At 29.5% G+C, this 9953-nt stretch overlaps 1 long non-coding RNA gene across 1 annotated transcript; it reads right to left on the bottom strand.

The window, feature by feature from the left end:
- Positions 1-3224: 3224 nt before the first annotated feature.
- Positions 3225-5422, bottom strand: LOC119370640 (uncharacterized). Its single transcript, XR_016319934.1, has 3 exons — positions 4953-5422; positions 4283-4348; positions 3225-3567 (listed from the first exon to the last, which is right to left on the bottom strand). It is a non-coding gene; the product is annotated as an uncharacterized LOC119370640 (long non-coding RNA).
- Between the last annotated feature and the right edge of the window lie 4531 nt (positions 5423-9953).

Genomic DNA, 9953 nt, shown 5'->3' on the forward strand with positions numbered 1-9953 from the left:
TTGAAAATTTGCAAACACCATTCTATTATACTCAATTCCATAAAGAAATCCAGCCTACATTTTTTTTTTTTTTTTTTTACAAGCTTAATCGTGATATAAAATTCTCCAAGCCAATTTACATATTTCTTCCGTCTTTAATCAATCCTTTAGATCTAAGTTTACATATCTAGAAATCAAGAATCTTAAACAAGTAATGCCTTTTGCTCTAGCTAATTAAGAGATTAAGAATGTTAAACCCATAATTCAGCTCCTGATTAGACTATGTCCTTTGTCTTATGTTTATTCTTAATCCCATGAATGCCTATGAATATTCAGATAATAATATCATTGGGTTATTCCTTTTCTCCAAGTCTATCGTAGTGTCTATCACCTGTAAAATTTATACCTAATACGATCTAGGAATATCCTCATCCTCAATTATGTTCTCTCTATATTCTTTACTCCAAACAAGGTTAATAGCTCATTGAATTCCTCAACATCTGAGTTTTAATGTACCAGTCCTCAAATGCACCTAACTAACTAAATATTCCCTTAAACCATTAGATATGTCGCAACTACCATTTATAACACAATTCTATTCATTCAATCATAATTGCTACCAATTGCTAAGGAATTCAGAGTAGGTTTACATTGATTCTACATTATGTATCAATAATTTTCACTCTAATTGGTACCTCAATAGTCCCATGAGCAATTTGAATTGATTAGTGATCTAATCGACACACATGAGTTGGCACTCCAATATAATCAGGATGTAGTCTTAAACCATCCTGTTATCACATCCAATAATCCTCTAGTTTATATCCTTAGTCTTCAAACACTAACATGTATTCTCTTCATTAATTTGTTAAAACTATCCCAAATTCACCTTTTCCTTCTTATACCAAGTTTCACTGTTCCATGCAAATAGTAAATTAAAACTCAGCTTGCTTACTAATGAATGAAAATACTCTAATTACCTTCATGTTCTACTAAGGACATAAATATAACTTCCCTTCTTTATCTAATAAAACAAGTAACTTGCAAAAGTTGCACTAATTAATAGAAATTCCTTATTTTAATTGCTTTACGTCAAGAAATTTAAATTTATTTACATTCGTTGTCATCTCAAGCTAAGTCCCGTGATCCTTTATCAACTATTATTCCAACTAGATGCTATCAAATTACAGTAGTCAAAATTCTCTTCTCTCTTTCTCTCCAATAGAAAGTCTATCTTTCTTTCTGAATATAAGTACTAAATTCTTTTGTCATCGGGATTACAATCCTCGAATCATTTATCTATTTGTTTAACATAAGACATTCAATAGCTTCCTACATTTGATCCCTTTTTAGATTTAAATTTACTATTTATGAACCACTAAATTCTCGAAACTCACCTCGCAAAGACCCGATTAACTCAACTCAAAAGTTTGGTTATAACATTATCAATTATTTATTTAATATTCTATTAGAATTATCATCAACAGTGATAATTATTTTAAACCTCAAAGCCATTTTTCCTACCTTCAATAGTATACATGTTCCATCATTCTATCGTTAATAATATTTTGCTCCTTTTTGTTTAACTACATAGTCTTAACTACTTATTCTAAAACATCTTTAAACTTTCTAAATTTTCATAAATCTTAAATTTATTTACAGCATAAAATTACTATTCATGATCATTTAAATTCTTAATATCCACCTTATCTCTATTTTCCATCTGATATAACAAGAAACTTTACAATTATACAATATTGTTCTCCTTCAAATTATATTCTAATTATCATTTTTCTAATATAATTATCACCCAATATTATAGCGTTCCAATCCCAAAACCACTAATTTTCTTTATTATCCTTTACTTCCATTTTATTATACTAGCTCCGCAAACTTAGTTTGGTTTATTAAATATCCTACATGTACTAGGGTCACTAAATACTGCCTAATACACTCACTACATACTCAACTTTCACCATATTACTTCCTACATTATACTAACTATCCCTTAATTATATACACCACCTTTGTAATTCTATAGACAATTCAACACAATTACCCAACTTATCACTAAATACTCCATATTACTGCCTAATACTAACTACATACTCAACTTTTTTTTTTTTTTTTTTTTTTTTTTTTTTACACTCAGTGAAATCCCCAAAAATAAAAAAAATCTTTGTCTTAGATCCTTTGATGTATCATTATTCCTATTTGCATCAAATCTTATAACAATTATTCTTAATTTGTCAAACCTCTAAATACTAATTATCCTCATTTAAATCACACTAATTCATACTCTTCACGTTTCTGTAATTGATTCTTTTCTTAATATCCATACAATAATTTATATTATTCCTTATATTCACACACCTAAAAAAGAATAGTTGATGACTACAACAATACACTCTACTCTACCAAGCAGTGATTACTCATAAATAAAACTCACTTCATACAATAATTCCACCAATATTATTCTTTATGAAAAATACTCATCACCAATTATTATACCAAATCGCACCAAATCCTTCAACATTCAGACCTTATAAAAATCATGTATATCCATTCCATCCAGAAAATATTTATCTCAATAAATATAAGAAATTCCACTAACCAACATCATGTAAATTTCATCAAATTCATATACTCATTCAATACTCTAAATAAATAGATTCTAATGTCCTCGAATACGAATCATTTAGTTCTCTTATTAAATAATTAGCAACTCATTCTCAATTCCGCAGGCACACATCTAAACACATTCATGCATTCTTATATATGTATTCCACATTCAACACGTATTAAATAAAAATAGCACACTTTCATCAACTAACTTCAACTTATTAATCCTATATAACTTATCTTCTTACATACTTAAATTATATATGAATATTATTTATTCCATAAAAGGGTTTTTGTTTAAACCATCCCCTTAGCATCAGTAACTAAATCACATCTCTAAAGAACAAGGATACAAATTTTACTTATTAAACAACTTGACCCTAATCTAGTTGGGAACAACGCTGAAGAGGAAAGCAAGGAAGACTATGTCAAGACATGACAGGAATTACTCCGCAGTTATATCTAGACTTATGAACTTTTGCTCTGATACCACCTTTGTCACGACCCGTTTCCGTGGGCCGGACCGGCACTAGGGCCTAGGTAAGCTTAAGGCCCCCGAGGCCCGTAGTAAGCCTAAATTATTCAATCTGTCTACATGATTCTCCTAATTTCAACAAAACAGTAAGCCCATATGACTTGAGATATAAGTTTTATAAAATTTTCAAACATCTGGCCCAATATCAAATAATACATAAAATTTAACCAGGGCCTATTCACAATAACTCATAATCACAATAAGGGCTTACTAGTTTACCTACAGTTAATTACACAATATTTAATTTATAGCGTAGTGCTAACAATAAAGCCCAATATAAATACACAACCCTATAACTGCGGAGTTCAATAATAATCTGATAAAAGAGTAACTTATACAACCAAAATTAAATAACAAAAATATAAAGTTTACATTTATAACTCTGCGGAGAAGATTGCAGAGCTTCAATCGAATCAGCTGCTTCCTAGTACCTGAGAGGTTTGGAGAGAAGGGGGTGAGTTTTGCAACTCAGTGAATAATAATAAATAATACACACCACATACAGGCAAGCAAAATGCACCCTAATATACTGAATGAACACACAACAGTCACTCATATGTCATCATATCAGCACCCACAACAATATCACCTTCAAATAATCACATCACGTGGAAATTAGTCAGTGGCGTCACCTAAATCCCCGACGAGCCGTCCTCTCAAACAGCCCATCCTCTCAAACATGTGCACCCGGGGAGCCAATCCCCCATATCTGGCCGACCGGTCTAATCCTCACTTGACCAGTCCTCTCAATATTTTATTTTTACATTCTCTCTTTTCTTTTCCATATCATCAACATCATTTCATCAGTTCATCAGGTGCACACGGGGGCGCCGATCTCCCATTTACCCGGCCGACGGTCCACTTTCATCAGTTCATCAGGATCCTTATTTATCGACCGTCCTCACAAACCCATGGTGACCCACTTCATCCCAACTCCACACAAACAGAGCACAGTATATACACAGCACAAATAATCAAACAATTCATTTATCATAATACACCAATTTCATCCAAATGCACAATTATGCACAAGTATAATTATAGTGATCATAACATAATATATATGAGAAAATACAATATGTAAATATATAAAAATGTAATGTTATGCAAATGCAGTGTTGATATGCATTATTTATTACTACTCACTGTGGTGGAGAACGAAGCTCTAGCGTTGATTCTATCCGGGAGGAGCACTAGATGGACCCGAGCGATCTAAGCAAAGTAAAAATGACATCGGAAAAAAAGAATAATATCAGATAAAATATTTATTCATCACACTACTATTCTTAACCTATTTAATTTCTATCAATAATTTACTCTCTATAATTAATTAAATTTCTATAATAAATTTTATTTGCTACCAAAATTCATTTTATTTTCTATCGAAATTTCGACAGCATCTCCCCTAAAAATTGGACTTTCCACCTGTTTAAAATATCAACAATTTTATCTAATAACTCCAAATCACACAGCCCATCCATCGGGCAATCAATCAATTCAATTTTCTCATCCTCCATCTGAATATCAATATCAACATTACCTTAAATTCTCAATTCCTCATTTCATTCCATTCATAATATTATTATCAAAATTCCTCAATAAATTATTTCATACTGAATTTAATTTTAACTAACTAAATAACGAAAATTGCTAACTAAATATTTTTATTAATCAATAAATTAATACTACTTAAATTAATTTCACTACATAAAATTAATTAACTACGCAAAATAACTAAAAATTAAATGAACTAAATTAATTAACTACAATAATAAAATTAATTCAAGTAACTAAAATTATTAAAATTAATTTTTACCCCAAAATATAATTTTTGTCGAATTTGCGCTAGATCGGGGATTCTTACGCGTGTTGGATCGAAGTATACACGCTGCGACTGTCAAGCGGTGGCCGGAGATGCACTGCAGCAGCAGCAGAGCTGCTGTGACGTCGGCGGATGCGTAATCTGTTGTGGCGGAGCAGCTGGCGACGCAACTTCAAGGGAGACGTGACAGGCTCGCCGGCGCGATGGAGGTAGTGGACTGTCGACCTCGCTGGAATCGAACGGAGAGAGAGACAGCGATGGCGGAGCTACTGCAGCGTGGACCAGCGGCGAGGTGGCGCTACGTGGCTGAGCTCGTGCTGGTGGCTTGCGTTTCTGCTGGAGCTGTTGGGACGCGACACAGACACAATCGCAGAGAAGAAGAAAGGGAAAGAAAGAAAAGAAAGGAAAGAAGAAGAAGAAGAAGAAGAAGAAGAAGAAGAAGAAAGGAGAGGAAGGCAGTGGTGCTGGGTGGGTGGTCGGGAGGCGCAAGACAGAGTGAGGGAGGGATATGAGCGTTGAAGATAAGAGGGGAGGAGATGTTTCTAGATGGTTTGGGCTGGTTTGGTTCGATTCAGGTTCGAATCAGCCCAAATCTTGGTTTTTGATCGATTCTAGATTTTTCCAATTGGTTTTTGGTTCGGTTTGTCACTGTACGAATTATTGATTTGCATTTAAATAATTAAATACATTTCCAGGCTGTCAGTTTATTAAATTTAATTGGAAAATATTTGAAAATAAAAATTCGGGTTGTTTCAATTTTGAAACAAACCAAAGATGAAAGATGGACTATCTTTTTAGAATGGAGGGAGTATTTCAATTTAATGATTTTTAGAGACTTACTATATCTGTTCCATAATATTTGTCACATTTTACATTTCTTAAGAAAACCATTAAATTTGTCTAAGTTACAATAAATTATTGAGTAAATTGATTATATTACCCTTAATTAATATTAATTTTCTAAGAAAATTATTAAATTGAAGTAATAAACATAGAAAAAAAATATTTTCTCAAATCTGATAAGTATTATCGAATAGAAGTAATATTTTTTTTTTTTTTTTTGAAAAGGAAAAAAGTTAACGCTAAATGATCCACCGCTAACAATAAAATTTTCTTAATATATATTATACATTTATTAAAAAATTTTAATAAATCAGGGGCGGCCTATAAATTACTTGACACTATGTTTAGATAGGGTAAAAAATTTGAGAGAGGAAAATTATGGTGAAAAATAACAAGGTAGAGTTATTTCCCTTTTTGTTTAAATAAAGAAAATATAGTCTAAAATTCCTTTGGGTCCACAAAAGTATAATTTTTCTAAATTGAAAAGAAAATAAAGCATGGGTGGTGGAAAATGATATAAATTCCTATTAAATTATTCAATTACCTCCACGAGTTCACCACAATACCTAATCCATATACATAGAAACATATATATAGGATAAAAATATAAATTTTGCAATAATGTAACAATTTGAGCCTTTTCAAATAAAGATAAATAATTTATTTTCTTTCATCCTTTCTATTTTTCTTTCAATTCAAATATAGGATGAAAAATAAAAAAATAAAAAATAAAAAGTATAATCCTTCAAGCTGAGTGGGCTCGAAAATAGTTTAAAAAGGTTCGGTTTGAATAGAACTTGAATTCGAACTTGACTCATTTAGTAAACGAACCGAACTCGAATCTAATCATATCTAATTTTAAAGTTTATCGAGCTTTATTGAATTTATATATATATATATATATATATATATATATATATATATATATAATATCTATTTTAAACTACTCCAATTTCGAGCCTCAGATTTAAATTTTTTTAAGCATAAAATTTTCAAATTTTGAACTGAATTTCAGTGAAAATAAATTCTATTGAGCCAACTTTGAGTTTGATAGGGTGGAACTCGGCTCAGGTGGTTTACCATGAAGCCAATTTTTGCATTAATTGATTAGTTAATCGCAAAGAAAATATAAAAATGAAAATTCCAAAATATCACCTCTCGATAGGCGAGCCCACCTTGAGTTTTGAGCCAATAGTATTTTCTGGTGCCTTGTCGTGTTGATCAGGTAATTGCATATACTGTACTGCGGTTTGGTACAGGAAAACTACATACTCCCACCAAATAGATTGCACATGCATGCATGACGCAGTGTAAGTTTCAACGTGGTCTTATCTAAATACTTACACGCTCTGTTTTGCCAAAAATCTCGTATTTTTTTAATAGTTTAATTTATAAAATTATATTTATTAATTACTTTATTTTATAAAATTATTTTATTTCATTCTCCGATTTTTCAAATTGAATTGATTAAATGCTTACTGAATAATAGATAATGAAATAATATGAAAATTATTAGTTTAAAATTAAAATAACAGCAAATCAATCAATATTTTTCATATATAAAAACCAAAAATGTTAATAATAATTAGTATTGTTGATATTGATAAGTGTATAACATTTCTAAAACTTATAATTGTAGAGTTACAATAGATACCTCTCAAATTTTGAAATACTATAAACTTTTTCATAAAAAATATATGAGTGAATTTATATATTTGACAAATTTTATCAGGAAATATAATTTTATTTTTAATTTCAGCTAATAATTATTCTGGAACCCAAAAAATTAACATTTAATTTAAATTAGGGTGTGGTTTGGACTTTGGATGACTGATAGGAATTAGAAAGTAGAATTGTAATTTAATTTTAATTTTGTTAGAATTTGGAATTGAATTAGAATTAAAATCATAGTTTTGAGCAATATCTCATAAATGGAATTTTAAATTTTAATTTTGGCCATATTTTTCACAATCCATTTTAAAATAATTTATGAAATCTAACAAATATAGTTATATATATATATACACACACACACATACACACACACGACAAGAGATGTATGTTTGAATTTACCAGAAAATAAATTTTAATTTTAATAAAATATATAAATTAGTGTAAGCTACCTTGCCTGTATAAAAAAAGAAAAAGAAAAAAAAAATTGGAGATTGGCCAAAATATTATGCTTGGATACCTAGAAAAAAAGATGCCCATTTGCTCATTCACGTGTAAGAATCATCAACTCATGCTTGTACTTTTCAAATATCTTATCCCAAGCAATCCACTACAATTTTTTCCACTTACAAATGTAAATGATTGCTAATTTATAATTGGAACAACCAACAAGGCTTCAGAATAAAAGGAAAAAAAAAAAAAAACTTTCTTGTTTCATATTGCAATCATTTTAAAATAATTTTCATAAATATAATTCTATTACTTGAATTTATTTCTTACAAAATTACATCATTTTTAATATGATTATTATCTTGGCTTAAAATGAATGCATTCTAGCAGTTATAGGATTTCAAACATGAGAATCGAAATAGAAATTCATCAATTAGATAACAATTAGGTCATACAAAAAAGAGTTAAATGGTAAGGTTTGCATCCACTCACTTGAAAAGGAAAAGTATAGCCATATATATACCTGATATAGAGTTAAAACTCATGTTTCTTTCCAAACAATATATATACGGGTTTGGTTCCTATCGGAATCAAAAGAAATCAGTTTAGGTTTCAGTCTCTTTGCCAAAAGTTTTGAGACTGAAATTGGTCTGAAATCATTAATTCAATCAATTGTTTTAGGCTGTTTTCAATCTCAAATTACTTTTAAAAAAGGAAAAAAAATATAAAAAGAATGATTGAACCGGAATCAAAACGGATTTTAACGAGTTATTTAATTTGCCAAAATTTGAAATTTTAAATTTTAGGACTCAATTCATATCTTAATTTCATTTCTCACCCATTCAATGAACCTGCCACCTCTATTCCTAAGAAAAACAAATTTCTGACTCCGTGTACATATAGACACACAAAAACCTAACTGAAAACATTCTTGTTTTGGTTTTTCCAGACATGAAAAGCATTACACTTGTACATGGCTCTATCGTTAATTTCCTGTAATAATTGATATGAACGAGACGAACCCCTCATTGATATGATTCCTCACGGCTTCTATTTGACCAAGCTGTGAAAACTAAAGCGTTGATGTGTATCCAATCATTCTTTTTTTATTAGTGGCCATTTCTGGATTTTAGCTATAGCCCATTTCCTTTTTTATACACCTAGGTATGTTTCATTATTTGGATTGCAATATTCAAGCTTTGGTATTCTTGATTACTGCAATTGTATTTTTTTTTCTAAAAAAAGTATTATGACATAAAGTATATTGTCCTAATATTGTAAATTGGAAGGACGTCTTTCATAGCTAAAAGGATATTTAATTCAGCTAATTCATACAGTTAATAACTGATTCATATAAGTCTCAGTTAATTAATAATTTGTATTTATATTATACTTTCATTAAATAATATTGAAGTATTTTTTGTACCAGCATTAGTAGCTTGTTTGGATTTATCTTCTATTTATACGTTATTAACTCCATAAAATAATTATTTATAAAATTATTTTTTAAAAAATTAATATTTTATGATTCATTTTATTTATAGTTACTAAAATAATAATTTTTCTATATTTTAAAATTTCAATTAATAATTTTTATTTATATAATATGAAAATAAAAAATAACATATTTACCTTAAAAGTTAAAAATTTCAAAAAATATACACATTATACATCAAAATATGTAAAAACAAGTATATCATTATTCGTCATTTTATGCTTTAACATCAACCGCTATAAAAATTTTTATCAAAATCCAATATTCATCAACTAACAATTATCATTCAATAGTAACTAATTATTATCAACCTTTATCAGCTACGAGCTGGTACGAACAGATAAACTAAATTGAGCTTAAAACTTTCCTTTTTGATGACCGAAAAGAAAAAAAAAAATCTATGATAATGGAAAAAGAAAGGCTATGGCACTATAAAATACGATTATTAATGGTGTCGTATGTATCAACACGATACAATACAATAGGACAAGAGTAAATGCGTGGGCTGGTCCACTGCCTGAGAAGATCATTTGTGG

The sequence above is a fragment of the Jatropha curcas genome, chromosome 3, assembly GCF_041381405.1.
Source record: "Jatropha curcas cultivar XTBG-Jc1 chromosome 3, XTBG_Jcur_1.0, whole genome shotgun sequence".
Taxonomy (NCBI): Eukaryota; Viridiplantae; Streptophyta; class Magnoliopsida; order Malpighiales; family Euphorbiaceae; genus Jatropha; species Jatropha curcas.